Source organism: Mirounga leonina, unplaced genomic scaffold (assembly GCF_011800145.1).
Source record: "Mirounga leonina isolate KUSES-001 unplaced genomic scaffold, KU_Mleo_1.0 Mir_53, whole genome shotgun sequence".
NCBI lineage: Eukaryota > Metazoa > Chordata > Mammalia > Carnivora > Phocidae > Mirounga > Mirounga leonina.
In genome coordinates, this window is record NW_023270807.1 from 31,866,783 (window position 1) to 31,890,984 (window position 24,202).

General features: G+C 40.6%; 1 long non-coding RNA gene across 2 annotated transcripts in view; it reads left to right on the top strand.

Annotated features, from left to right (window-relative positions):
• LOC118001229 overlaps positions 1-22,708 on the top strand; it is a 29,914-nt gene extending 7,206 nt beyond the window's left edge. The window contains exons 2-3 of one of the 2 annotated variants that reach the window (XR_004676650.1): positions 4,868-4,947; positions 10,345-10,373. This is a non-coding gene — a long non-coding RNA (uncharacterized LOC118001229). Of the gene's footprint in view, positions 1-4,867; positions 4,948-10,344; positions 10,378-22,682 lie in introns of those variants that run through there. The other variant, XR_004676649.1, reaches the window with a different exon arrangement.
• The last annotated feature ends 1,494 nt before the right edge of the window (positions 22,709-24,202 follow it).

The following is a 24,202-nucleotide window of genomic DNA, read 5'->3' on the forward strand; positions in this document are numbered from 1 at the left end:
AAGAAGAAGAAGAAGAAGAAGAAGAAGAAGAAGAAGAAGAAGAAGAAAGAAGAAGAAGAAAGAAGGAGAGGAAGGAGAGGAAGGAGAGGAAGAAGAAGAAGGAGAAGGAGAGGGAGAGGGAGAGGAAGAGGAAGAGGAAGAAGGAGGAGGAGGAGGAGGAGGAGGAGTTGCAGAGCTGAAGCTGTCAGCTCAGTACTGTGGGAAGAAACTGGCTGGCACTGGCCAGGCTGATAAGGGACTAGTCCATGCTTCTTTCTGTGCGTTAGTTGTCTATGTGTCTTAGAGGAAGACGGGAAAGGAAAGTGCAGGGGATACTCTTCTCATGCTGATGAATGGTGTAATGCAGTGCTGATAAGCACAGGCTCTGGGGTCACATTGCCTGGATTAAAGTCCTGGCATTGCCACCTACTCAAAGTGTGCTTTTAACAAGTTGTAATTTTTCTGTGCCTAGCTTTTTTTCTTCTCTAAAAAGGGTATAAAGATGCCAATAATACCACCTCCTAAGGGAGGAGTAAAGCCAATAATGTAGACAAAGTGTCTGACAGGTAGTACTTAGTAAGTACATATTGTTATTGTTATGATAAAGCTTAATCTTATCTTTTTAAAAAAAACTTATTTATTTATTTGACAGGGAGAGAGAGAGAGAGAGTGAGCACAAGCAGGGGGAGCGGCAGGCAGAGGGAGGAACAGGCTCCCGCAGAGCAGGGAGCTGACACGGGGCTCAATCCCAGGACCCTGGGATCATGACCTGAGCCCAAGGCAGAAGCTCAACCAACTGAGCCACCCAGGTGCCCCTTACTCTTATCTTTTTAATGAAATACTAACAAGGAGGGTCCAGTTCTTAATACTGAGACTCAAGAGGAGGATGCATGGGGGAGAGGAACTTGCAGGTACCGTCACGCAGCTGTAAGCAGATCAGATCTCGCAGATTTGCAGTGTCTCACTCGGCTGACTTTCTCAGCCAGCCAGTGTCGGAAGGCTCAGAGGGCCACACCACCATCAACCACACAGCTGCACCTGCGTTTGCTGTAACTCTTGTCAGGTATGGAGCACTTTCGTACACAGTTTTCTCTTTGCCCTTTTCAACAACTCTGTGGTAAGGGCCTTGTCATTCCCATTTTACAAATGAGACTTACGTGACTCACCCAAGGTCGTGCTACTGGTAAGAAGTGGAAGCCGTTTTCAACCCAAGTCTTTCCCTTTTTTCTGTGCTCACTTTACCAAACTGGCTGTGGAGGTGTTTAGAAATTGACTACAATGGCCTCTAAAATATACTCTCCAACATGCTTCTCAAAGTTCAGGGTGTGTAAGGATGACCTTTTAAACTGTAGCGCTTCACTGTGCACAAGCTTTTTTGTTTGATGTAGTCCCATTTGTTTATTTTTGCTTTTGTTGCCCTTGCCTGGGAAGATGGATCCGTAAATATGTTGCTAAGACTGATGTCAAAGCTCTTACTGCCTGTGTTTACTTTTTGTAGTTTTATGGTTTCCAGTCTTGCATTTAAGTTTTTAATCCATTTTGAGTTAATTTTTGTGTGTGGTGTAAAAAAGCAGTCCACTTGCCTTCTTTTACCTGTAGCTCTCCAGTTTTCCCAACATTTATTGAAGAGTCTGTCTTCTCCCCGTTGTATATTCTTGCCTCCTTTGTCAAAGATTACTAAAACTAATATCATATCGTTTGTCAACTACACTTCAATTAAAAAAAAAATAGAGATTCTTGGAAACCACCACCAGAGGGTCTGAGGTTCAGGAAGGGCCTGGGAATTCTGCCATCTTAATGGACCCAGATGTCTGTCAGCATCTTCCAGTATCCCAGTCTGACCATCACTGCATTTGACTGCCCTTCCTTTAAGACGTAGTTTTGGGTTATGTATACCCTTTAGCTTCGCTAAACACAGAGTCAGGTGATTCTGTTCATAGGTAGCCTAGGAAACTACACTTGCCAAGGACCAAGAATAAGTAAAACAGACACAATCCTCCTTGAATCTTCATGGAGTTCACAAAAAAGTGTGAGAAATGGACAGATAAACAATCCAGTGTCACACAGTGTGATGAGACTGTTAATGCATCTGGAGAATATGGCCATTTGGATCTTGTCCCTTCTATGTTTTTGCTTGTATAGGAATCCTGTCATCTCCACTTAACTGTACTGATCAATGACCTGCTCTGCCCAGTCCTTAAAGCTGTGTTTTGAATATTGATGGCGGTAAGCTAAGCAAATTACAGGACAGAGAGCAGCAAATACACCAGGCCCATTAAACATGAGTAAAATGACCACTTTTAAAAGTGGTTTATGGGTCTCACAGGGAAAACACACACATGTATAAAAGGAAACCAAAACCAACAGCTTAGTACCTTAGAAGTCCATCAAGAAAACTTACCTGAAGCAAGGACTATGGCCTCTATCAGAGAGAGAGACTAAATGTCAGTGTCTGTTTCTATCATTTTCTTCTCTTAGCAGTTTTGACCTTCTTTTCATAAAATAGTAGTTAATAATTATGTGTGTTCTTTGGAAAGTGAGATAATTCTTTCCTTGCTCCATATGATCATTTTTATTTGGATACCTCTGACATACATAGAATACTAGAGATAGTTGGAACAAGTTTGTGTGAATTGATTAGCAACACACAGTTATTAATGGATAGACTCATTAGGGAATTTAAGATATAGTCCCAGAATAAACGGTGTCCAAAGCTGGCAATAAGCCCTGTTTGAATATTCACATTACCACCCAAAGAGCTGGAGGTAGAGAGTGCTTGATTCACTGGCATTAGAGGTGGCTTCTAGAGTTAGAGTGAATAGAGTAGTTTTATGAAAATCAATAGAGTGATTACAATTACCAAGTGCATTACTTCAAAGATATTAAGAGCCACAAATCAAACATGTCAGCTGAAGAATAATGATGATGTTATGTACAAACAAGAAAGCATGGTATCAGCTGAGGAAGTGGCCAGAATCGTATCCTAGGGTTTCTGAGGAAAAGAAGTAGTTGCTGTTTGTTTGTTTGTTTGTTTGCATCGCTCTTAAGGCAGTTTATTACAGTCTTACAAAACAAAATACACACTTTTGTAATCACTGACAGGCAGTTGGAAGGGAGAAGAAATCCAATCATGCTGAAAGATGTGGCTGGAATTGTCTCTACTCAACCAACAGAGATTGGCTTGGCTGGGAGTGCATTTGTCAATGCCTTGTACTCCCACGCAGCACGATAGAGCTGAGCATGTTCCAGAACTGCTAAGTAGCAAGGTGCCTGACATGCTAATTGATTTGAAACTTGGAATGTCAGGGTTGGAGGGTCTGCAGGAAACATTTAGTGTGACCACCGCCGTGATGCTTTCAACTCTTCTACACCCCCAATTCCTGCATGTTCTGGCCCATGAATCCCTAGAATGGCATTCTAGGCATGGAAATTAGCAAGTGTCAAGACTCAGAGACAAGAAAGAAAAATAAATACCTGTACAGGACTTCAAGTATTTAAGTGTTAATGGTGGGGAGTGCTGAGAGATGAAAGAAGAGGCTTGAAAGGAATAAAACATAGTCATGCCAAGGGGTTTGGATTTTACTCTGAGCCTAATGAAAAAGCCTCTAGGGGAGCAGATATGGAAAACTCCCAGACCTCTGTGTTAGCACAGCAGAGATTATAAGACCCCGAACACAGACATTGGGTCTGGGTGAGATGTCTTCCTGCAGAGCTTCCTCAGACAGCTCTATATGGTAATGTAAGTTGTCTTGGGTGCTGACCTCCTTGGGCATATGAAAAGCAGTGAGCCCACAGTTCTTTGGTTCTCGAGCCCTGTGGTCTTCCCCCTCTATATAAGCTGCTGAAACCACAATACTTCTGGTGTGCCTCCATGAGGTAAAAGGAAGGAAATAGGAACTGTGTTTGCCCATATCCAGTGGACATTATCTGTATCTTTTGCACTGCTTGTGGGAATAAATCAAAGTAAAAATAACTTTGAACTCAATCCAAGTTTTCATTCTTGCCCATTTACAACTCTGGACTTGACTGTATAGTGTGGCCTAATCCAGAAGGGAAGTGACAAATCTGATTTCCTGGATTGGAGACTGTAAATTTGTAGTGGCATCTATCCGTGAGAGTGTGTGATATTGTTCAGCAGACATCAATGGTCCAGGTGGGGATGGCAAGAAGGTTGATGCTTTTCTGGACAGCAGAGAAAGACCAGGGAAGCAAAGGACTTGAGAATATTGATGAGCATAGTAGGCTGAAAAAAAAAATAGCTCCCTAAAAATATATTCACTTTCTAATCCCTGAAATCTGTAAATATTACGTTATATGGCAAAAGATCTGGTGAAGTGTCTTGAAATGAGATGCTTATCTTAGATTATCCAGGTGGGCCCTGGTGTCATCACCTGTATCCTTAAAAGAGAGGGGCAGAGGAAACTCTGATAGACGCACAGAAGAGAGGATGGTGTGAAGATGGAGGCAGAGACTGGAGTTATGTGGCTACAAGTCAAGGAAGGCCTGGGGCACCAGAAACAAGGAGAGAGGTACTGAGCAGATGCTCTCCCAGAGTCTCTGGAGGGAATGTGGCCCTGCTGACACTGTGATTTCAGATTTCTTTCTTTTTTCTTTTTTTGATTTTATTTATTTATTTGTCAGAGATAGAGAAAGAGAGAGAGAGAGCACAAGCAGGGGAAGCAGGAGGCAGAAGGAGAAGCAGGCTCCCTGCTGAGCAGGGAGCCTGATGTGGGACTCGATCCCAGGACACTTGGATCACGACCTGAGCCGAAGGCAGATGCTTAACTGACTAAGCCCCCCAGGCGTCCCCGATTTCAGATTTCTGTCACCAAAACTGTGAGATAATAAATTTCTCTTCCTCTAATCAAGTTTGTGGTATTTGTTATAGCAACCACAGGAAATGAATACAGTGAGAGAGTGGCTGATGCGGGGTCATGGAGCTTCAGTTAGATACAGAAGATGGCAGAGGTAAGGAGACCCTGCTAGATGGGAGAAAATGGAGGTCTTTATGAGGTCCTGGGAATAAGGGAGCAAGAGACAAATCTGGATGGAGATGTGTGTAGTCAGGAAGAATTTAAATTTCAGAGATGGAGTTGAGGAGATGAAGGAAGTGAGAGACTAGGGTTGTGGCTGGGTTATCCACATGAACATTGCAGTCTCCCAGGGTAATGACAGGACTTGCACAAAGAGGAAGACTGTGAATCAGATACCAGAGTTTCAAGGGATCAAGAGGAAGTGAAGGGAGGTAACAGGTGGAGGGTGGGGAGATGCAGAGGGTTCAGGGTGGTAGAGTCAGAAGGCAGGTGTCTCAAAGGAACCTATTTGGAATTTTATTCAAGAGATAGATGAATCATGGTCTTGGAGAGACACTGGAACAAAGAAAATGCCCACCCTGTTTTTTGAATCCAAAGTACATGGGATGTTGGAAAGTGTGCAGCTTGCACTCAAGAGATCTCCCAGAGCAGGGGGACTGTGTTTTCTGGAGAAATCCTGGCACCCATGAGGTCCAGGACATAAAGAGAACATTCATGAAGTGATTGAGGATGGATGGGCATTTGTTAACATGTAATGTGATATATCAATTAATGCAAAAAATAGCAGCACTTGGAAACTATGACCGAGTCAGGATAAGCCTGATGATGTGGTAATAAAGTCAGAACATTTCTGACATGTGCTCAGGGGATACAAGCACTTCAGTAAGCTCTGTATCATCCAGCTCTAGGCCTCCTGGAGAAGGATGAATGAGCTCCCTCAGTAATTTTAGTAATGGGCTAATTTTAACTAGTTTGTGAATATCAAATTTTAGTAATCTTCAATAACTTATTTAGCAAGGTACTCTAAGTAACATTTTTGAGAATATAAAAAGGAAGATCTATGAAATTGTTTGTCATTTGTCTTCTGAGCATCAAAGCCAGGACCTGCAATTTGGGAACACTTTGAAGACTCTCGGGAGGTCTCTTGGAATTCACAGTAATTCTCGAGACCGAATCGCCTTGAATTAATTTGCATTCTTTTGCTTTGTCACTTAACCAGTTACAAGTCACAAATTGTATTTGTGCCTATTCTTCACTTCTCTGTCTTGTCCACAAATATGTCATGAGAGACTTTGTTAAAGCTTCCTCAGGCACCATCAGCTTGAGCTAATGTATTAATGTATAAATAATATCTAATATTATGCCCTTTACATGGATAATTGTCATTTAATCCTCTGGATATCCCTATTAGGCAGGTATTTTAGTATCATAATCTTATGGATGGAGAGACTGTGAAGCTTGGGGGAGCTAAGTAACTTACACAAGGTCAGCCTGCGAGTGCAAGAGCAGGGATTTAATCCTAGCCAGGACTTCAGAAACCTTGTCTTTGCTCATTCTGCTGAAGAGCTTTACACTTCCTGGGTAATGAGAATGTGTGTCTTCAGATAAAAAAGTGCTCTGTTCTTCCCTTAAGCCCAAAGACATTCCCCTGGAGACCCAGGTGCCATAGCGTTGATTGCTGCCTGCAGCCTGGCCCAGCCGCTGCCTGGCTTCTTGGGCTGGGGCAGCTCCTGCATTCTCTAACAGTGCCTCTCCTCTCCCTCAATGTGGTTGGTATCCTGAGCCCTGGGTGCTCCAAGCCCAGGCACCAGGACTGACACCTCCATTTGGGAAAACTCCTACTAGGTCTCCTACCAGTTCAGAGAGTGGGGGTTTCATCCTGCTGCCATCTTGGTTCTGGGGCTGGGAAAAATCACATAATCTCTTCCTCTCCAGAGGGAGCTGTTCCTATGCTCCTTTTCCCTAGGGCTGAGGCTTCTCCCATCTTGTCTTCTACTTACTCTGCTTCTACCAGTGTCCCCCTCCCTGTTCCTATCTTTCTCTTTGTTTCCCTATTCACTACCTTCCCTCCAATCTAGATTCAGCCCTCCCTTCTCGGGGACTCTTGTTAGACAGAGACAACATTTGCACTATATATTCTTTCCTTACCAGTCTAGTAACGCAATTTGCACAGGAAATGTGGTCAGCTAGTCAATAATTGTTCTTACTCTGAATCCATACTCGTTCCTCGTGATCCCAGCTTCCTTTCCTAAGCCTTCCTGAATCATCTTTTTGAGAATTAATCCTAGAATCCTGGAGTTAATCTGCAGTTTATAGGATTAATATCTACAGTTCAGAGAATTTCTAGTTTTGACAAATATTAGAACAATGCTTGCCTATCGTTGGAGCTCCAGCCCAGGCAGTGGATCAGGGATCTTGTCTGAAAGTTCCTTCCATGTTCTGGGATGTAATTCATCAAGTCCTGATACTTAAACCCATTGAGAGCAGACAGAAGCTATCTGAAAAATCTCTTCATTTACCTTAAGCTTCCAATCTCTCTTACAACATTTGTTCTATCCTTGTTGGGTCTGAAGATCATTCTCATTGACAGAGAATCCTAAAGTAGACTGAGTGTTGAGGGCTGGCATTTGGTCATCTGGCAGCACTACATCATGCATCCCAAATAGATAATTTGTATTTAACCCCTGGAGGCGGTCTAAATTAACCCTTTTAGTTTACAGTTGAGGTAACTGATAAGAACCAGAACCAAAATCCAGGTTTCCTGACTCCCAATCTACACACTTTTTTTTTAAAATTAGGTTTTGCTAAGAAGTTCTCAAACTGTCTAAACAGATCAAACAGATTAGATACATTTAAGACTCTAGACCTTTAAAGCATATTCCAGTTCTTTCTCATTTTAAGAACAGGGTCCCTGCTCAGAGGGGAGCCTGTTTCTCCCTCTCCCTCTGCTGCCTCCTGCTTGTACTCTCTCGCTCTCTCTCAGTCAAATAAATAAATAAAATCTTAAGAAAAAAGAACTTTATTTACCAAATCTATCTCATACTATGTAGAAAAACAAATGCAACACTCAAAGATTGAGGAAAATAGTAAAGATGATGGGTTGGCATAGATTTTGGCCTAACTGGAGTCTTAGCTCTGTCAGGAGACAACGATCCCATTCTTTGGACTTACAAAGTAAATTGTTAGGATAGCCCTTGAAAATCCATTCTTTCAAACTCAGCTTGAAATAAAAACATAGCTAAACGCAGATATAATAATTTGTTATTTTATCCTAAAATCACATACCTTAAAAACTATGGTCTTCCATAAAACACTCCTAGCAAATGGGAGTGGTAAGGACTTTCTCAGTGGACATGCCCTGGGATTGCTGTAAAACATGGACAAGTAACAAATGATAGGGGTACTGATTTCCCAACACAGACATTTTCTTGTTTTCTTTCATAAGAGGAACATTTGGGTTCATCTGAGGCTAATCCTTGTAGAGGACCTAGAGACATGTTCAGGAAAGTCAAAAATCCTATTGGATAATGTACATATAAAGCTATGACTGCAGAGCCAGAAGAGAAAGGCTCTCCTCACCACCCATGGGCTCAAATCTACCTTTTTCTTTGAAATCTATGGGCGAACATTCCATTATAATTAAATTTTCCTCTTTAATATTTACTGACTCTTCAAATAATGGAAGAGAGTAATAGACTAGATTAAGACATAAGCTGTGATTGCTGTGGTAGGTAGAATATCTGTGAGGGATGTTCTCTATTGCTGAGATGGAGGAGACCATGTAGAAAGGACCTGAGAGTAACCTGTAGGAGCTGAGACTATTCCTTGGTGGACAGCCAACAAGACACCAGGATCCTCAGTCCTACAACCACAGGGAAATGAATTCTGCCAACCTGAGGGAGCTTGGAAGAAACCATTCCCTAGTCGAGATTCTAGATGAGCTCATTTCTAGCTGACATCTTGATTTTAGCCTTACAAGACCCTGAGCAGAGGACCCAACTAAAATATGCCAGACTGCTGACCCCTGGAAAAGGTGAAAAACCTGTGTTGTTGTAAGCTGCTAAGTTTGTAATTTGTTACACAGCAATAGAAAATAAATTCAAGTGTGTTCTAGAATTTTCCCTACAATTAATTAGATTTTACTTAGGTTCATTTAATATTACTCTGTGCCCACTAGATGGATAAGGCAGCCTTAAAACATAGCTGTTACAGTGGAAAGCCAACTTGGGATTTAAAGTTAGTGTGAAAAACCTAAAAGAGCTTTACTGTTCCTATTGGACAAGCACAGTGATTATGTGCATGGACATTGGGATCTGAATCCACCACTCCACTACTTATGGGGAGATTGGTTAAGTTTGCTTTTTTCTAAATTGAAAGACAAATATTTACCTTGTATACTTGATGTGCAGTTTCAGTGAAATGCTGTGTTTTAGCACGGTGCCCAGCACAGAGCCAGTATCTGAAAAACTGTCACTATTATTATTATTCTAATCAAAAAAGGAAAGGCTGAGAGGATGATAAAGGGCCATGACAGCAAGAAGGAGAAAAAAAGCAAAGCGTGTACAGGCAAAAATGCATCTATCTGTAAGCTTTTGCTGTGGGTCACTAGCTATCACAGGTACTCAGCAGCCAGATTTTATTCATGGGAAAATCTTCAGAGAGCCTAGAGATAGAGCGAGTGCCATTTTTTTTTTTTTTTTCTGCAGTGAAATAGATTGCATCCCTAGGTTACGTGTCAGTCACCCAAGGCCTATTCAGATTCTGTTCCTGTTTTGAATTTAATGCTCTGCCTATCTCACTGAACCCAAGGCCACTCGAAAGTGAAGCTGAAACTACAGATGATCAAAAAGTGGAGTACACAGATAAAAAGGGAAATAAGTCACAAGATGTGTCTTTCAAACCTGACTCCTTTGGCGGTCTCTGTTTGCCAGGGCTGAGGAGAAAGAATGGCTCCATTTTGCAAGGCTTTAGACATCATCACTAACAGTGAAAGCACGTCTATTTATAAGGGACTTGAGAAATGCAAAAAGAGAGAGACGAAAGAAAAACTTGTTACATATAAATTTTTTTTCTAAATTTAATGAGCTCAATGCACTGTACCTTTCCATATATTGGAAAGGAAACAACATTGGGAAGTTAAACCCGTTAATATTTTATGTACATATATTTTTAGATATAATGTGGTTATAAAATGGAAGACATTTGAATGAGATCTAGTGAACTTAGTATTAGATTCCCAAATAGAATGTGCAGGGTTTTTTTTTTTTTTTAAATTTCTGAAAACTCTCTATGATGTCAAATAATTCTTTTCTGGCCTTCAAACACCTTCATTTTGTTTCAACCATATCTATACTATGGGTGTTATCTATAGGGATATTAAATGTTTATTTTCTCTAATAACAACAAACATAAGAAAGAAAAATATAACTTTAAAATTTTCATCTAACACAAAATATTATTTAGTGTGTGTCTTTATATAATAAAAAAATTAAGAATTGAGTAACCCTCAAGGACTAGTTCTTATCTTATTTTTTTTGTATCTTCACCACAGCCTTGTCTAGGTCCAGACACCTGCTAGCCGGCAGTAAGTACCCACAGAAGGAATGAAATGTTTCAGACTCTCGTCCCCAAGAAGCAGGCTGGCCTGGTGGAAAAAAGAACCGGATTGAGATCTAAAGCCTACCTGCCACCATAGCATGGCCTTGGCAAAGTCACTTCCCCTCTGGGCTGTGGTTTCCTTATGTGAAAAATAAGATGGTTGATCTGTTCCCTTTCAGCTCTGACATACGAGAACTTAATGAAGCAAAGAAAATTCCCTGAAGTAGGACAACAGTGTCTTGTATGAATATGCAAGAGAATAAACAACCATACAAGAAGGCAGAGTTTTGGAGTATGTGTGTGTGTAAAAGGGTGCTTTTAGGCTGACTCTCAATCTTTTTTTTTTTTCTTTTTTAAAGATTTTATTTATTTATTTATTTGACAGAGACAGAGATAGCGAGAGCAGGAACACAAGCAGCGGGAGGGGGAGAGGGAGAAGCAGGCTTCCCCCAGAGGAGGGAGCCCGATGTGGGACTCGATCCCAGGACCCCGGGATCATGCCCTGAGCCGAAGGCAGACGCTTAACGACTGAGCCACCCAGGTGCCCTGACTCTCAATCTTTTGACAAAATCTGCTTCAGAGGGATGCCTGGGTGGCTCAGTTGTTAAGCATCTGCCTTCGGCTCAGGGCATGATCCCAGGGTCCTGGGATCGAGCCCCGCATCGGGCTTCCTGCTCCGCGGGAAGCCTGCTTCTCCCTCTCCCACTCCCCCTGCTTGTGTTCCCTCTCTCGCTGTGTCTCTCTCTGTCAAATAAATAAATTAATTAATTAATTAATAAAATCTTTTAAAAAAATGTGTTTCAGAGATGCCAAAGAGCTATTGAAAATGTTCCATTTGAAAATGTCTCTTTTCTTCTTCTTGAAAAGGTTATCTATTATCTACTGGCAATCATTTTAGAGGGTATTACTTACAGGGAACATGTATTTGTGGGAGCGCGCGTGTGTGTGTGCGTGTGCGTGTGCATGTGCGTGCATGTATGTGCGTACCATCAAATCCTTGACCAAGGGAATCATCACCATCAAACTTCTGTGACAACAACTCACAGAGCCTTAACATTTTTTTGTGTTTTATGTCTGAAAAGGGGGGATGTGGAGGGGTGGAAACGACTCATTTCTAGCTGCTTTTGTCCTTAGGTATAAAGCATAACAGTTTTCAAGAGCAAAGGAGGAATGTAAAAGCTGAGAATAAAAGGAATCACTCTTTGAAAACTAATGGCAAGTGATAAAAATAAGTTACTAAAAGACAGAGCGCCTTTTGATACGGAGCAAGCTTTGATTCTGACAGTGCTGGCTCTTGCTGGAACAAGCACAGAGAAATGAGAGCCTTGGCTATTTCAACCCTTAGACACCTACCCCACAAAATCCTGCTGGAACCAATTACCAAGCATTTTATAGATTTCTGCCATAAGCTCTGCCTGAGATGCCATCTGCTCAGACCCACCTAGCACTGACCTGTTGGTTTCCTAACCTGCACAGGTACTGGTAGGATGCGGCTGCCTAACAGCCTGCTTGCCCCCAACCCATGCCCTGAGTTAGTCTTACAACGAGACGGCTTAGATAGCTAATGGGTCAGACAGACTGCAGTGCATCCTGAAAATGAGGTCACACAGCCACCGGGCTTCCAGTATCTCCTGGGTAATGAGCCGCCGGGAAATGCATTGAATGGGTCCACCTTTAAAGAGACACAGACAAATATATCATTTATTTACCACCACGGCTTGTACCTCACCATGGAGAAAAGCTTTCAAGATGAAAAATTATAAAACATGATGCTGTGAAACAGAACTGCAATTCTCATGTTATTTGGAATCAGGTCACTGGAAAGAGAGCCCAAGTTGCTTCTTAGACAAATGGCTTGAATGTAAAAGGGAGTGAGAATCTGGGATGCTCCAACTCACATCTTTCCCCACGTACACTGATTCTTTTAGAGCTTTTTGTTTGCTGAGGAAGATGAGAATGGCTCCTTTGAGACATTCTGAAGCAAAGAAGGGTGATGAAAAGCACTTTGGGGGTGCAAACAGCAGACTTGGGTGGGCCTACTTGTCTACTTACTACTAGCCCTGTCACTCAGAGCTAGTTTCTTTCTTTTTTTTTTAATATTTTATTTTACTTATTTATTTGACAGAGAGAGAGAGAGAGACAGTGAGAGAGGGAACACAAGCAGGGGGAGTGGGAGAGGGAGAAGCAGGCTTCCTGCTGAGCAGGGAGCCCGATGCGGGGCTCGATCCCAGGACCCTGGGATTATGACCTGAGCCAAAGGCAGTCGCTTAACCAACTAAGCCACCCAGGCGCCCCTAGAGCTTGTTTCTTAACTTCTATTCTTCACAGCATCCCGATCTAAAACAAAGGTGAGAGTACCCTTCCTGGCCACCTTATGGAGTTTTGAAAATTGAAGAGATAATATGTATAAAAGTCTGAACACTCTTCCCTACAATGCTGCAGAGTACAAGACAAGCATTGAACATATTAGTACTGCAAAGCCATTTGTGTATTATCACACCTGTATTGCTCAGGGAAAGATGCTTAAACAATAATATCCAGACCCTAAGATCAGCACAAGAGAGACTGTGTTGACATTAATAAAAACTTAGATTAAACAAAACCATTTCCTTGTCTTAATCCAAACTTCCAGGTGGCCAGGATTCATGCACCCTTGAGTCTCTCTATGGGGCATTCACTGTATTCAGTGTGCTCATGGGACATTTAAAGCTTCTTCATATGTCCATATTTTAGACATTGACTTTGGAGATTAAGCTAGTAGTTCTCTTCAACCCCAGCCAGTAAGTTAATAGGAAAATACTCCAGGCTTTTTAGGATTTCTTAGGGTTGTAATAATTGTCCTTTATCTATAATCTCTTTGTGGTCTCACAAAACATATTTTCATTTTCAAAATTACCCACCAGATTTCCATGGCTTAATGTGGAATGTCCCCAAAGTATGCCTTCTTTTTTTATGTAGGCTCCACATGGGGTTTGAACTCACGACACTGAGATCAAGACCTGAGCTGAGATTAAGAGTCTGATGCTCAACCACTCAACCAACTGAGTCACCCTGGTGCCTCAACAAATATGCATTTTAAATAGACACTTTTGGAGAGAGTAGTATGAAATATGTCATATTATATCTTAACTCATTTTTGAGTCATGAAACATTTGCAAAATGCTTAGACCCCTGTGAAATAAATCAATATGTCCTATGTGACTGATTCAGGTACTAAGTGTAGAAATTCTGACTTGGAACTCTGTGTAAAATTAAAGTCCCAGTCATGTTTTTAAAACATTAAGACTTGGGTGATAGAAAGCAAAACTACGAGTGTTTCAGAGGAAAGTCACCATCTTTGAAGATCATTCTTTTGAAACCAGGATTTAAATTTTTCTCACTAAAAATTGAAAGCAAGTCTATCCTATGAAAATAGAAAATAAGTATATGCAATTCCAAAGCCACAAGCTTGAAAATATATGCCAGGGGGGGAAAAAGGTTGTTTCTCTTTTATTACAGATTCTTAGGTTGGGTGTAATCAACATCTGTTTTATTGACACTTTTGCAATTTAATTGCTGCTACAGTCACTCTCTAAAGAATAAGCAATTGGTCCTCTGTATTATTAAAATAGCTAATCTACATCCCAGCTTTGTCATCCTTTCTTGCCAATAAGCTTAAAAACATTTCTCCCTAAAGGAACGTTTGCATACTCATGGTATGTAAAATACGGGAATTGGTATATAGAGCTATAATTGAGGAAAAATATTACTTTGCCCCCCGTCTTTGGAAGGGCCCCATTTGAGTGTAACTTACATTATTCTCTAGCATTATCCCCAATCACCCTCTGTGCCATCTGGAAAGTAGGAAGCCCTGCTTTTCAATATGTGTACTGATGAATGGAGGTTCTTGGAAATTATCACAGTCTCAGATAATTAAAGGGAGCCCCTCTTAGCCTCTTTGCTCATCTAAAAAGCAGAGCTTAGTTGTAAATTGTAGGACTGAAGTGGCTCTTTATGACACTCACAGGCACATGCTACCTAGCCCCTATGTCCTACCAATGATGGGACAAAATGGCCCACCCAGGTATAAAATGAGAAATCAGAGATATGAGAGAATTCTAATCTTCTTTTAGGTCTTGAGAGAGTAATTAGGCCATCTACACATTTAAGGAGGCAAGAGATCTAGATTTAGACCTGCAGAACTGGAGGGAAGCTTAAAGCTTAGAGTCCAACTCATGTTAAACAAAGTAACTGAGGCTCCACGAAATTAGGTGGCCTGCTCAAGACCATAGAGAGAATATCTAATGTTGGTGGCTTTCAGGTAACGATTAATATTTCCTATCTTGGAGACTCTACTGACAAGTTTCCATAAAGGAGGAAAAACATTCTATTAGAAACCCATCAAAACCAAGCAACCAGCCAACCAGCCAACCAACCAACCCACCCACCCACCAACCAACCAATCTGCCAACCTTCCTAAAGCTCCTTGTTTATATGTGTGTGAGAACATAAAATACGTGCCTCCATAGTCTCAGAGTGGCCATGTGGAGAGAGAAGGGGCTATACCTAAGAACTTGTATGTGTATCATCAGCATTGTATAGGATATTGAATTTCCTCAGGAGTATTCATTATTCCTTGAGGATCTGTGAATAATATGTAGGTATAGATAGCCAGTAGAGTAAGTTTTCGAAGGACTTTGAAATCCTATTTTGCAACTTCTATTCACAGTTTTCATTCATGTATGTGTATTCCCAACATTGCTATAAAATTTTGCATTTCTATAGCTCAACTGGGTCTTATGTTAAAACTTACTCGTTGGAAGTAGGAATATAGAATTTGTAACAGATTAGTACTTACAGTAACTATAATAATAGTTGAATAAAATCAGTAAGAAATTTTAATCTGCACATTTTGAAGGTCAAAGTAAGGGTTGGTCTTCAAATAACATATAATACCATTATCATAATGTCACTATTTTTGCACATTTTGGGTTGTCCTCCATGCTATTCCTTATGTTCCACAAATAAGTGAAACCATATGATAATTGACTTTCTCTGCTTGACTTATTTCACTTAGCATAATCTCCTCCAGTCCCATCCATGTTGATGTAAAAGTTGGGTATTCATCTTTTCTGATGGCTGAGTAATATTCCATTGTATATATGGACCACATCTTCTTTATCCATTCATCTGTTGAAGGGCATCTCGGCTCTTTCCACAGTTTGGCTATTGCGGACATTGCTCCTATGAACACTGGGGTGCATTTGGCCCTTCTTTTCACTACATCTGTGTCTTTGGGGTAAATACCCAGGAGTGCAATTGCTGGGTCATAGGGTAGCTCTATTTTTAAATTTTTGAGGAACCAAAACAAACCAAAATTTGTTTCTTCTGGGTGTATTCTTTTTTCCCCTACTCCCTATTCCTCAAATGATCACAAAATAACTGATCAACTTTTCTTTTGGAGTAGCTTTTTAAAGATGTGTTAGTATCCCATAGGAGTATTATAGTGACAAAAACAACTTACCCCTTTTTATACCATTTTTCTCACACAAACTGAGTAAAATTCTGTAAATTGATTTAAATACTGGTGCTTACTTCTCAAGTGCATCTGGTACCCCTAAGCTGGCACCAGCTTATTTGTTCTGTAGCCACAATTTCTCTAACTCTAATGATAAGACTAATAATAAATTGGAATAATAAAATATTGTTGAGGAACCCAGACTGAAGAAAAAGTAACTGCTTAGTTACTAGCTCAAAATCATACCCCTACTGTGAATAAATCATGAATAAACGAATTGTATATATACACCTAAGCTTTCAAAAATCAGCCTAAATCAGTTGTTTTTTGGGAAAACTATAATACTCTGACCATTTCTCAAACCTTGTCTTTTTGGGTTAAGGTGATATACATGTTAAGTGTCTCAAGTTAGAAGGCCTTGAACTAGAGGGTTGTTTTTTTTTTTTTTTTTTGTAGTTTTTAATTTTATTATGTTATGTTAGTCACCATACAATACATTATTAGTTTTTGATGTAGTGATCCACCATCCATTGTTTTCGTATAACACTCAGTGCTCCATGTAGTACGTGCCCTCCTTAATACCCATCACCGGGCTAACCAATCCCCCTTCCCCCCTCCCCTCTAAAACCCTGTTTGTTTCTCAGGTCCATAGTCTCTCATGGTTCATCTCTCCCTCCAATTCCCCCCGCCCATTTTTCCCTTCCTTCTCCTAATGTCCTCCATGCTATTCCTTATGTTCCACAAATAAGTGAAACCATATGATAATTGACTTTCTCTGCTTGACTTATTTCACTTAGCATAATCTCTTCCAGTCCCATCCATGTTGATGTAAAAGTTGGGTATTCATCTTTTCTGATGGCTGAGTAATATTCCATTGTATATATGGACCACATCTTCTTTATCCATTCATCTGTTGAAGGGCATCTTGGCTCTTTCCACAGTTTGGCTATTGTGGACATTGCTGCTATGAACATTGGGGTGCATATGGCCCTTCTTTTCACTACATCTGTGTCTTTGGGGTAAATACCCAGGAGTGCAATTGCTGGGTCATAGGGTAGCTCTATTTTTAAATTTTTGAGGAACCTCCACACTATTTTCCAAAGTGGCTGTACCAACTTGCATTCCCACCAACAGTGTAAGAGGGTTCCCCTTTCTCCACAACCTCTCCAATATTTGTTGTTTCTTTCCCTGTCCATTTTTTGCCATTCTAACTGGTGTAAGGTGGTATCTCAGTGTGGTTTTGATTTGGATTTCCCTGATGGCTAATGATGATGAACATTTTTTCATGTGTCTGTTTGCCATTTGTATGTCTTCTTCAGAGAAGTGTCTGTTCATCTCTTCTGCCCATTTTTTGACTTGATTATTTGTTTTTTGGGTGTTGAGTTTGAGAAGTTCTTTATAGATTTTGGATACCAGCCCTTTATCTGTAGTGTCATTTGCAAATATCTTCTCCCATTCTGTGGGTTGCCTCTTTGTTTTGTTGACTGTTTCCTTTGCTGTGCAGAAGCTTTTTATCTTGATGAAGTCCCAAAAGTTCATTTTTGCTTTTGTTTCACTAGCTTTTGGAGATGTATCTTGAAAGAAGTTGCTGTGGGCAATGTCAAAGAGGTTACTGCCTATGTTCTCCTCTAGGATTTTGATGGATTCCTGTCTCACATTGAGGTCTTTCATCCACTTTGAGTTTATCTTTGTGAATGGTGTTAGAGAATGGTCGAGTTTCATTCTTCTGCATGTGGCTGTTCAATTTTCCCAGCACCATTTATTGAAGAGACTGTCTTTTTTCCATTACATGTTTTTTCCTGCTTTGTCCAAGATTAGTTGACCATAGAGTTGAGGGTCCATATCTGGGTTCTCTATTCTGTTCCATTGGTCTGTATGTCTGTTTTTGTGCCAGTACCATGTTGTCTTGGTGATCACTGATTTGTAATATAGCTTGAAATTGGGCAACGTGATGCCCCCAGCTTTGTTTTTCTTTTTCAACATCTCCTTGGTGATTCGGGGTCTTTTCTGATTCCATACAAATTTTAGGATTGTTTGTTCCAGCACTTTGAAAAATGTCATTGGAATTTTGATCGGGATGGCACTGAAGGTATAGATTGCTCTGGGTAGCATAGACATTTTAACAATGTTTATTCTTCCGATCCATAAGCATGGAATATTTTTCCATCTTTTGGTGTCTTCTTTAATTTCTTTCATGAGTGTTTTGTAGTTCCTAGAGTATAGATCCTTTACCTCTTTGGTTAGGTTTATTCCAAGGTATCTTATGGTTTTTGGTGGTATTGTAAATGGAATTGTTTCTTTAATTTCTCTTTCTACAGTTGCATTGTTAGTGTATAAGAAAGCAACTGATTTCTGTGCATTGATTTTGTATCCTGCCACATTACTGAATTGCTGGATGAGTTCTAGTAATTTGGGGGTGGAGTCTTTTGGGTTTTCCACATAAAGTATCATGTCGTCTGCGAAAAGAGAGAGTTTGACTTCTTCTTTGCCAATTTGAATACCTTTTATTTCTTTTTGTTGTCTGATTGCTGTTGCTAGGACTTCTAGTACTATGTTGAACAACAGTGGTGAGAGTGGGCACCCTTGACGTGTCCCTGATCTTAAGGGAAAGGCTCTCAGCTTTTCCCCATTGAGGATGATATTCACTGTGGGTTTTTCATAGATGGATTTTATGAGCTTGAGGAATGTTCCCTCTATTCCTATACTCTGGAGAGTTTTAATCAGGAAACGATATTGTATTTTGTCAAATGCTTTTTCTGCATCAATTGAGAGGACCATATGGTTCTTCTCCCTCCTCTTATTAATGTATTCTATCACATTGATTGATTTGCAAATGTTGAACCACCCTTGCATCCCGGGGATAAATCCCACTTGGTCGTGGTGGATGAACCTTTTAATGTATTGTTGGATCCAATTAGCTAGGGCTTCGTTAAGGATTTTGGAATCCATATTCATCGGGGATATCAGTCTGAAATTCTCCTTTTTTGATGGGGTCTTTGCCTGGTTTGGGGATTAAGGTAATGCTGGCCTCATAGAATGAGTTTGGAAGTTTTCCTTCTGTTTCTATTTTCTGAAACAGCTTCAGTAGAATAGGTATTATTTCTTCTTTGAATGTTTGGTAGAATTCCCCAGGGAATCCATCAGGCCCTGGACTCTTGTTTTTTGGGAGGTTTTTGATCACTGCTTCAATCTCGTTACTGGTTATTGGCCTATTCAGGTTGTCAATTTCTTCCTGTTTCAGTCTTGGCAGTTTATAGATTTCCAGGAAGGCCTCCATTTCATCCAGATTGCTCAGTTTATTGGCATATAATTGTTGATAATAATTTCTAATAATTGTTTCTATTTCCTTGGTGTTAGTCGTGACCTCTCCCCTTTCATTCATAATTTTATTAATTTGGGTCCTTTTTCTCTTCTTCTGGATAAGTCTGGCCAGTGGTTTATCAATCTTATTAATTCTTTCAAAGAACCAGCTTCTAGTTTCATTGATCTGATCTACTGTGTTTCTGGTTTCTAATTCATTGATTTCTGCTCTAATTTTAATTATTTCTCTTCTAATGCGTGGCTTAGGCGTCGTTTGTTGCTTTTTCTCTAGTTCTTTAAGGTGTAGAGTTAGTTGGTGAATTCGGGATTTTTCTATTTTTTTGAGTGAGGCTTGGATGGCTATGTATTTCCCCCTTAGGACCGCCTTTGCAGTATCCCATAGGTTTTGGACTGATGTGTTTTCATTCTCATTGATTTCCATGAATTGTTTAAGTTCTTCTTTGATTTCTTGGTTGACTCAAACATTCTTGAGCAGAGTGGTCTTTAGCTTCCAAGTGTTTGAATTTCTGCCAAATTTTTTCTTGTGATTGAGTTCCAGTTTTAGAGCATTGTGGTCTGAGAATATGCAGGGAATAATCTGAATCTTTTGGTATCGGTTGAGACCTGATTTGTGACCCAGTATATGGTCTATTCTGGAGAAAGTTCCATGTGCGCTCGAGAAGAATGAGTATTCTGTTGTTTTAGGGTGGAGTGTTCTGTAAATATCTATGAGGTCCATCTGGTCCAATGTGTCATTCAAAGCTCTTGTTTCCTTGTTGATTTTCTGCTTAGATGATCTGTCCATTGATGAGAGTGGAGTATTGAGGTCTCCTACAATTAACGTATTGTTATCAATATGACTCTTTATTTTGGTTAACAGTTGGCTTATGTATATGGCTGCTCCCATGTTGGGGGCATAGATATTTACAATTGTTAGACCTTCTTGTTGGATAGACCCTTTAAGAATGATATAGTGTCCTTCTGTGTCTCTTATTACAGACTTTAGTTTAAAATCTAATTTGTCTGATATAAGAATTGCTACCCCAGCTTTCTTTTGAGGTCCGCTGGCATGGAAGATAGATCTCCATCCCTTCACTTTCAGTCTGGATGTATCTTTAGGTTCAAAATGAGTCTCTTGTAGACAGCATATGGATGGGTCCTGTCTTTTTATCCAATCTGCAACCCTGTGCCGTTTTATGGGAGCGTTTAGGCCATTCACGTTGAGAGTGATAATTGAAAGATATGAATTAATTGTCATCATGTTGCCTGTGAAGACGTTGTTTTTATAGATTGTCCCTGTAAATTTCTGTTGTAGATCACTCTTGGGGTCTTTCTCCTTTTATAGAACCCCCCTTAATATTTCTTGCAGGGCCGGCTTAGTGGTCACATATTCTTTCAACTTCTGCTGGTCATGGAAGCTCTACATCTCTCCATCCATTCTAAATGAAAGCCTTGCCGGATAAAGTATTCTTGGCTGCATGTTCTTCTCATTTAGTACCCTGAATATGTCTTGCCAGGCCTTTCTGGCTTGCCAGGTCTCTGTGGATAGGCCTGACGTTATTCTGATGTTCCTCCCTCTGTACATAAGGAATCTCTTCCCTGTAACTGCCCTTAAGATGGTTTCCTTGGTTCTAAGATTTGCAAGTTTTACTATTACATGCCAGGGTGTTGGCCTGTTTTCCTTGATCTTAGGAGGGGTCCTCTCTGCCTCTAGGACTCAAATGTTTGTTTCATTCTCCAGATTAGGAAAGTTCTCAGCTACGATTTGCTCAAATACATCTTCTAGTCCTCTCTCTCCACTCCCTCAGGGATTCCCAGTATTCTGACACTGGAATGCCTCATGGTATCACTTATTTCTCTGATTCTATTTTCATGGATTCTGAGTTGTTTTTCCCTGGCCTCCTCTTTTCCCTTTTTATCTATTATACTGTCTTCCAGATCGCTTATTCTCTCTTCTGTCTCAGTTACCCTAGCTATTAGATTATCTAGATTGGATTGGATCTCATTGAGAGCATTTTTAAGTTCTGCCAATTCACCTTTTATTTCTGCCCTTAGAGACTCTATGTTGCCATTAATTGATTTCTCCATTCTAGCCATTGTCTTCACAATTGCTAGTCTGAATTCCATCTTTGACATCTTGGTTATATCTGCATCCATTTGTAAATCTGCAGCATAAGTCATCATCTCTGAGTCTTTTCTGTTTTGGGGGCTCCTCCTCCTAGTCATTCTGTTGATGGGTGGTTGAGGGAATGTATAGAGTTGAAATTATTGACCAGAACCCAAGCAAGATGCACCTGTTTTCTTGGGACCTTAGGGTTGCTGGCCTCTTGTTTTCCCAGCCTGTCTTCTGCGGGAGGGGCCTGCCACGCTGTTACACAGGCAACCCTGTTTGGGCGGAGTTGCCCTGCGCCCCTGTGGCGGGGGATGGGTTCAGTGGGAATCAGTCTTTGGGGCTTTTGTTCTCTGGCACCTTTCCCTGGCAGCTTTCCGCATCTCTTCCGTGAGTCAGAGCAGAAGAGACCATTTCCAACCCCCTGCCTCAGAGCAGAGAGACCTCAGTCTGTTCTTCAGTGAGCTCTCCAGGCCACACTGTCTCCATTTCTGTCCGTGCTGCTATAAACTGCAGCGGCCTGGGTTGTGCGCCCCTCCGCAGCGCTCCCAGTCCTGTCTCCAGGTCAGGGCACATCTCTGCCCTTTGTGCTTCTAAAACCGCCAGCCGCTCCCAGTTCGCGCGCACTCAACTCCGCCGCTGGGGGTTTCCACCCCTGGGGGTTGCAATTCACCAGCGCGACCCCGGTGCACCGGGTTTCTGTCCGGGGGGGCCTGCGGTTCACGTGCGCATGAACCGACCAGTCTGGTTTTCCACTCTGGGGGCCGCCCTAAAGTTCTTTCCTGAGGCTACCGGTCTGCAAGTCTGTGCCCGTCCGCAGCACAGGAGGCTGTCACTCACCCGCGGTGTAGGATCCCCACGTCCAGGCACCTTCCCGCCGCCGTTTATCCTCCGATATCTGCCCACAGGATCATGGCTTTCTGCTTCGTACCTCAAAACCAACCGCCTGCGATATTCTGTTTGTAGAGATCCAGATCTTCTTACATCTCAGGCTGGTTTCGTGGGTGCTGAGAGTGGTCTGGTAGATATCCAGCTCAATTCCAGGGACCAGTTGGAATAGGGTCCCCTATTCCTCCTCCATCTTCCCCCCCCTCCGAAATAGAGGCTTTTATAATGCACTATGTATAGAAGGACCAAAAGCCACCTTAGCAAATTCTTTCTGGTAAAAACAACTACCATAAACACTTTTTTGAATACCATTGCTTAGGCATTTTCATTATTGAAATGCCTTGACTGATGCATAATCATAAATAATTCATTACTATGGAAGGAAGCCCTAGGGAGAGGGAGGATGTTCCCTCTTCTCTCTCTGTGTAATTTTTTTTTTTCTGTGAGAGGAGCCTATATGGATAGAATAATTTAATCTGATATATTCTTGTTTCAGAGTGATTAATTTATGAAGAAATCAATAAATCCAAAATGGTCTATCTTGAACAGCTGTCTGAACATACGGAGGAACATGAGAGAACACTATGCTGGTGGCTGAGGGGCTGAAGGGAAGAAGAACAGGGAAGAGAAAGAGTACCACTCTGGAAGAAACTTATATCTTGTTAATTCTAGTAGGAATTCTGTGATTCTTTCACCACAACCCTGTTTCTCCCAAACAAACAACACTTTAAACTCTCTTTCCTCTCTTCTTGAATTGGTATATTTACTATGATAAAGCTATTTTTTTTTTTTACACTGTAGGTGTAAAAGCATATCACAATATAATTTAAAGCTACGTAAGAGATCATTATTTAAGACTTAGAATGAAGGTTTTGAATGCTGATTTTTGATTGCTCCATTATCTTTGAAGTTTCTTTGTCTTAGTTTAAAGAGGAAATGTTGATTCATGTTGTAGAGATGTCAATGCCGGGGGTGAAGTGATGATGATATATGCATAATGTGCTATTGTACATTTCCAGTTTTCTGGTGAAATTGACTATGATAGGGTTGAATTTCTCAGGGTACTTAGAATCATCTAATTCAGACAGACTACAAGATTATAACAAAAGTGGTTCCTGGGTCGGGAGGAAGTGAAGGTGAGTGATAAACCACATGTAGGGTCAAGAATCATGGATGGAAGATAAATTCACTTGTGAGGTTTAGAGTGATCTAAATTGCTTGAAAATATTGACCACAGGCTATTAGAAAGTATAAGAGCAAGTCAGTTTTCTCCAACTTTGGATCTTAATCTTTCATATGACACTATATTGCGATAAATGGAATTTGAAAAGATTGAGCTTCTATGTCTGGCTTATTGTATATTCATTACATCTGAAATAATTGGTGAAATGTACTTCCACTCCTCAATTGAAATACACCAAATATTTTATATATTCTACATTTGAAATGGAAGGATCCACATGAGTTCTAAGAAAACAAATCCTGGATTATTTCCCAAAAGTGATAATAACAACATTATGTGATCATTATAGTCATTTGTAAATATAAGTATGATAAATGCAACAGCTGCTTGAATGAACTTAGGACTGTTGCATTTTATTGATGAGGGAAATGGTTCATTGCAGCACTTGGAATAATGTAAGCTCTGCTTGGTTGTGACCTGTTAATTGATCAGAAAATCTAAGCAGAGTAAATCTAAATAATATCTTCCTACACAGTAATTTAAAAACCACTTACTGGTTTCCCATACTGTCTCTGATTATTGATTTCAATATATAACAGGATGTGGGGCCATTTAAATGACTTTCCATTAGGTATCATTAGCCGCATATAATGTGCCAGGGTTCATCCAGAGACATTATTCTCTGGAGAGTATCTTGATGCCATGGCTGTTAGAATGTACTTCCAAATGATATTCAGGTTTTTTTTTTGTGTGTGCAACTTTTGTTTGTAACTTTATTCAGATGAATGCATCATTATTCATGGTATTACTACAGCAATTTTGATATACTAGTT